Source organism: Sorex araneus, chromosome 11 (assembly GCF_027595985.1).
Source record: "Sorex araneus isolate mSorAra2 chromosome 11, mSorAra2.pri, whole genome shotgun sequence".
Classification (NCBI taxonomy): domain Eukaryota; kingdom Metazoa; phylum Chordata; class Mammalia; order Eulipotyphla; family Soricidae; genus Sorex; species Sorex araneus.
This window is the reverse complement of record NC_073312.1, coordinates 30299168-30305329: the sequence shown is the minus strand read 5'-3', so window position 1 is coordinate 30305329 and position 6162 is coordinate 30299168. Positions and strand designations below refer to the sequence as shown.

Below are 6162 nucleotides of genomic sequence, written 5' to 3'. Positions count from 1 at the left end.
ACACCTGGCGGATGCTCAGGGGTTCCTTATAGCTCTGCACTCAGGAATTATACCTGGAATTGCTCAGGGGACTATATGGGATTCAGGGATCGAACCCAGATTGGCTGTGTGCAAGGCAAACAACATCCCCCCTGCACTATCACTCCGCCCCCCTGCTTTCTCTATGCTTATGTCTATATAAATCTTCCTTGACTTTATTCTTGTTTTATATATTATCTTCCATTTATCCTTACGCATATGTATCTTATTCAAATTCTTTATGTCCTTTCTAATTAATTTTTCTTCAGATGGTAGATTTTTTGGTTTGTGTATTTCTTTCTGTTAGCATATTCTTGGGGCTGTGTTCCTGTTTTGGAATATCTGTATTTGGAATATCTGTATTTGTATCTGTTGTGTGTATCTATTAGTGTTTGTCCCTCCATGTGTGAACTAAGAAATGGTATCAAGGGTTGACACTTGTCTTGCATGAGGCAATTCCAGTTCAAGAACCGCTGGCAGAGACCCCTGAGCATCGAACCAGGAGTAGCCCCAGAACACTAATGAGTTGGCCCCAACTTGCACAGCAATGTTTGGGTAAAAAAAAGAAAAGAATGAAAAAATTATGAACGGAGAGACCAGGTACCATACATCCCATCACACTATAAGAAACTATGACCTTTTTTCTTGTTAGTATTAGGTTTGCCAAAATAGTAGGTTTCTACTTTACTTTCTACTGACACGTTTGTTTCATTTCTCTGAGTTAGAGCAAAACAGATCAAACATTTCTGAGCCATGCACTTAACTGACAAGATTTTAAGCAAATTTCCTTTCCACTAAAATGACCATGCAATTATCATTCAAATCAGGACAATTTTGACTAAAAAGAGGCAGACATAAGGAAAACAAATACAAAACCAGGACTGAGCAGTCCAGTTGGTTCTTCTAAGCATCAATGACATTGTTTCAATGTTCTGAGGACAAGAACAGATCTGGGGGGAGGGGAGGTCTGAAATTTACTAGGCATTTGGAAATGAACTGTCTGCTTCCAGGCATCATTGACTTTGTGTCAATTAATGTTCTGAGGACAACAACAGATGTTTGGAGCTCCTGAAACTTACTAGGCACTTGGAAATGACTTGTCTGGCTCCTCTGTGCAACATTGACATTGTGTCAATGTTCTGAGGACAAAAACAGATCGCTGGAGCCCCTGAAACTTACTAGGCTTTTGGAAATGCTTATTGAACTGTGAGCTACTCTTTGTATTGTGATAGCACCTTCCCTTTCTCCCATCTGCTCCAGACATTCTGAATCTAATCTCAAATCAATCCTAGCTGTTTTGTGTGTACTTTTATATTCATTTACATGCTTATATCTGCTTTCAGCCTCTGGAATATAGAGGCTAATATATGTGTATTAATTAGCACACCTTTCCATATAGTTCGATAAAGTTTTAAAGTAACATTTTTATACTCTGCAAATTATTTCCTTTAAAATTATTTTTATTAAAACACCGATTCATAAAGTTGTTCAAATACATTTGTTTCAGGCATACAATGTTCCAACATCACTCCCACCACTAGTGTAACCTTCTCTCCACCAATGTCCCCATTTCCCACCCATCCACAAAGAAATAACAATCTTTTGGTTTTGGTTTCTGGACAACAACGGGTGGTGTTCTGAGCTCAAGGATTAGTCCTTGCAGTCCTCAGGGAACCATATGTGGAGCTGGGGACTGAACCCACATTAGCTCTGTGAGAGGCAAACACCCTGCCTGTTGTACCATCTCTCTGGCTCCTACCAAATTCTTTCCTTTTGAATAAGTCCCTAATAGGATCCAATGAGCTCCACCAGGATCTTGGCAGGACTGATGCCTGAGCGCAAAGTCAGGAGTAAGCCCTGAGCTCACAGCTGTGACATACCCCAAACTACCTTCTTTGTCTTTTCTATGCATGTATTACTTAGAAATAAAAATCACTCATTTGGGAATATGAAACTGGAGACGGGTATGGTCTCTACGGGGGAAAAATACCATTTTGTAAACATTTTCTTGATTACTCCCTGCATGTCATACAATTATGAGTGCAAGTACATTTCCCTTCCTTTGGCTTTTCCAGAAGTCGTGTCGGACAACGTGGTTGTTGCCCTTTAAGAAAGCGTCCTAAAAAATACTGTTTGCTTATTTAAAAATGGTAGAAAATCTAGTGTGCCACACAAGAGCAGCATTTTCAAACACATGCTAAATGAAAAACATATTTTAAATGTATAATAATTTTTATTATAAACATTTTAAACTCTTGATGGCGGATTAGTTTTAGTTTTAGTGCTTGACGTGTTCTTCCGCAGCACTCCCGGCCTTTTTTTTCTTTTGGATACACAATTGCTACTTTTTTTTTTTTTAAGGAAGATAGTTCATATAAAAAGTGGGACCAGCCCAGACACGGCATTTCAGAAGCGCGCTGAAGGAAAGAAGAGGAGCCCTGTAAAGGTGAGGGGAAAACCCAGTACTATCATGGAGCGGAACAAAAGCTTTGTCATGGGGCAGGATTCCTTGGGTGGCACTGAGACCTTTGTTTTCGTGGCACCTATTTTCTGATGAGTTACTTCATGGGTGCGTGTTTGGGCCTCAGGATATCTTCCAGACGGACTGGGGCGGCTTTCTTAACTGAGGTTGGGTTGCTACAGCTGCTGAGCCCCGCGTGTTAAATGCAAGGGGGTGGAGAGACGCCATTTGCAAAGCCGGAAATGGTTAAAATCTCAGGGTTGAGACCATTCCCAGTCACAGAGGGCTTGCCAAGAGCACAGCTCCTGCCTCTGGTGTCTACTCTGAAGAGCAGAGTGGCCTGTTCTCTGCCATGGCCTAGGCAGTAGGCCCTCTGCGGCAACTGGTGAGCAAAGGGGGTCAGAGTCACCGTGGGGGCGGGCAGCGGGGGGTTCGGGGGGCGGCGCGGGGATTTGGGGAGGTTAGCGGGAAGCCTAGTTCCATGGCCTAGTCTCGTCAGGCGGAGGGACGGATCTTGTCGGCCGCCGTCCTCTTCCGCTTGTCTCAGGTGCAGCGCGGATCCTTCCGCCGCAGCGAAAGCGCTGCAATCGGCTTTTCGGCAATACCCGGATGGAAGTGTAATGGCCGCCATCAGGGACTCGCAAGCATTGGGGACCATGGCAGGTATTCCCCGTGAGCGGGGCCGCCCAGACTCGTTAGGATGCCGGGACTTACGAAATGTCAACCAGGGGGGGCAAAAGGCGCATTTTTCGGGCGGCGGGGGGTCGGGGGTTTGTCCCCGAGCCGGCTCCGGGGTCCGCCTCTTGCTTAGTTGGAGGCGCCTGTTAAATAGTCCCGGCCATTCAGCGCTTCCGCCTAACTTGCCGCAAAGTTTTTCCCGAGAAACGGGCTCTGGGGCCGGGCGCTCTTGCTGACTGCTAGAGTTGACCCATTCGGACTCTTGGCTTGCGCTCGTTTCGCGTCCGAGCGCTTTCAACTTTCCACGCGCGCAGCCCGGTCGCCGACGCGGGCGTGCGGGAAGGTGTGCTTCCGCGCGCCCGAGGGGCAGCCGAGCCCGGAGGAAGGGGCGGATCGGGCGCGGCGCTTGGGACGGAGCGGGGCGCGCGGCGCTCGCAGCACCCACTCGGCGCGTTCCCGGGGCTGCTGGAGACTCCCGGCCCCCCTCCCCTCACCTGGACACCCCTCGAGCTGTAGGTTCGCAGGCCCGCGGGCACCCGTGACTCGACGGCGTCCCCATTGTTGGGGGCGCCGACCATGGTCCTTGGAGGTCTTGCCTGGCAGAGAAGGCTCAGCCCTCAGGAGCGCTCGCCTCAGCGCCAGAGTTGGCCAAAGGCGCTGTCCCCCTGCTGCCCCCCTCCCAGACCCCAACCACACCCCTTGGCCAACGGAGCCCTTTGTCACTGCCTTTCCTCACTTCCAGGGGCCGTTGTGAGGCAGCTGAGTCTGGTCTCATTGTCAAGTAGGGCGCCTCTTCCAAGGTGGCCGTGGTGTCTTTGAGGAGCTGCCCAGAATTCTGGAGCAGGACCACGGAACCTTCGGTGGCGTTAGGACTGGGCGTGCACAAGGGCGGGCTCGGGTTTCCTGTCAAGTTGGACTTGGGGGGGGGGGCACTTGAGTTGTTCGTGAGGTTTTGGGGGTTCGGGGAAACAAGTTGCCTTGTCTTGTGTTTGGCTCGCTGAACTTTCCACGAAGCCAGGTGGTCACGTTGGTGAAGCTTGGAGGCATCGAGTGGACCGCGGGGTAGGATGGCATCCGTGCCAGCGGCTGTGCCCGGCCTCGTGTGACGGAGATCGTCGGGGTGTTCAGGAAGCGCAAGACGGGGCGTGTGGGATGGTTGGAACGTGCTCTCAGAGGGGATGTTCCTCAAGTTGAGTCAAGAAAAAAATGGAGATTGCTTCTGTGGAACCCCGGCGTTGTTCGGAGGGTAGCTGGAGCTCAACCATTCTTTTTGTCTTCGAGTGAGGCTCTTTCTCTGAAGCCCTGTAGGTCTTGACTCTTGAGTCCTTGAGTCTTTTCAGGGTGTTTGCGTTTATTTCTTGGATGGTAAACATAGCAAATGGGTTTTCTCTCTCTCTTTTTTTTTTTTTCCCAATTAATGTTCTGAGGTCTAGGAAGTTGTTATTGCTGCTTAGTTTTTTTTGGTTCGTTTTATTTGGACCACACCCAGCGGTGTTCAGAAAAACTTGGTTCTCTGCTCAGAGTTCACCCCTCGTGGGGCTCTGGGAACCATATGGAATGCTGGGGATCCAACCCAGGGGCTAGCCGTGTGCAGGGTAGCGCCCCACTCTTTGTACTAAGAAAAATCTTTTTTTCACGTTAAGATTTTTTTCCTTTTTGTGGTGATACTACATTAAGTACCAGTTCGGACCTTTTTGTGAATTAAAGGACATATGCCACAGTGAATGCTGTGTGCTTTGATAGTGTATGAACTTTAAAAATGCTTGAGTTTTAAAATGCTTGAGTTTTTTTCAACACATGTGAAATCCTATCCTGTGTTATTAGTGTACAGTGATTGCGCCGAAATTTTAGATCTTAAAATGTCCCAGGGGAGATGTTTCAGAATAAAACCCCAGTTTGACTTTATATTTTTATTTTTTGTTTGGTAGTTGTAATTGTTCATATTGGAGCTTTGTATGTTTTAGACCACTTAAAGCTTACTATATATTCGGTACAAGGATGTAACCTAAGGCCTCTGTTAACTGTGCCATCACTGAGCCTTTGCCATGTACTTTTTCCCCTCAAACGAGTAATCGTAATCTTGTCTAGTTTCTGATAGGAAACTAACAGGCTTTTTGAAAAGCTCTGTAAGTAAAGAGTCCTAATACATTCAAAATACGTTTTTATCTGATTTAAGTCTGTTTCAGTTCTTCTATGGTAATTGACCACATGATGCAATTTGCAGGAAATCTTAATCTGAGTGTTAAGAGGTAACTTGGTGTTGGCAGTGTATCCTGGTTGAAAGTAGAGCCATACGTATTCTAGTTTTAGGTTCATGACGCTGGGTAAGACTCATTTTCTCTAAGATACTAGATGGAGTTTAAGCTTCCTGCTAAGTTTTTAGTTTTGGTGAATGTGACATCACTAGATATCAGTGTGGGTTTTTTTCCCTGCAAAATTTATACATACAAATTGAATATGAAGTATTACTGAATCAAGTATAAAAAATCTTTACTAACAGTGTTTTGCAAAGTTTTAAAATCTTGATCTTCGTTTCCAGGTATTTCCTCTTTTGATCACTGCTCCTGATTGTCTAAGCATTAGATTGTATGCCTTTCGTTCCTTGAAGAAAGAGATGGTAAATATTGTATACAGTAGTATATACTCTTATATTTAACACGTTTTAATATACAAGATACAATAAATAGGTATGCATGCATTTTCATGTTACTTTATTATAGATCATATATGGCATATATGCATAAAGTACACATGCTTTAATTTAAGCAAAAAATGTTTTTGTTTTCATGGTTTCAATTAGCAACCTAAGATGACTTGGACTATATTCTCCTAAATTTAAAGACAGCATTAAGAACTTTGGGTGATGATTAATGAGGATAAATCTCTGGGATGATGTTTTGAAGCTAAAGATCTTGCTCTAGTAAGTAAAACATAAATGAAGTTAAAGAAAAATTGGTCATGTAATAATGGCATATACATTACGAGTTAAGAAAGGGGATCGAGAA

At 45.3% G+C, this 6162-nt stretch overlaps 1 protein-coding gene across 4 annotated transcripts in view; it reads left to right on the top strand.

Moving 5' to 3' along the window:
* The first annotated feature begins 2776 nt into the window (after window positions 1-2776).
* Window positions 2777-6162, top strand: part of ZNF518A (zinc finger protein 518A) — a 30593-nt gene continuing 27207 nt past the window's right edge. For 3 of the 4 annotated variants that reach the window (XM_004616380.2, XM_055119470.1, XM_055119469.1), the window contains exons 1-2: window positions 3061-3142; window positions 5697-5774. The gene's annotated coding sequence lies outside the window, so the exon portion shown is untranslated. Of the gene's footprint in view, window positions 2865-3060; window positions 3143-5696; window positions 5775-6162 lie in introns of those variants that run through there. The other variant, XM_055119471.1, reaches the window with a different exon arrangement.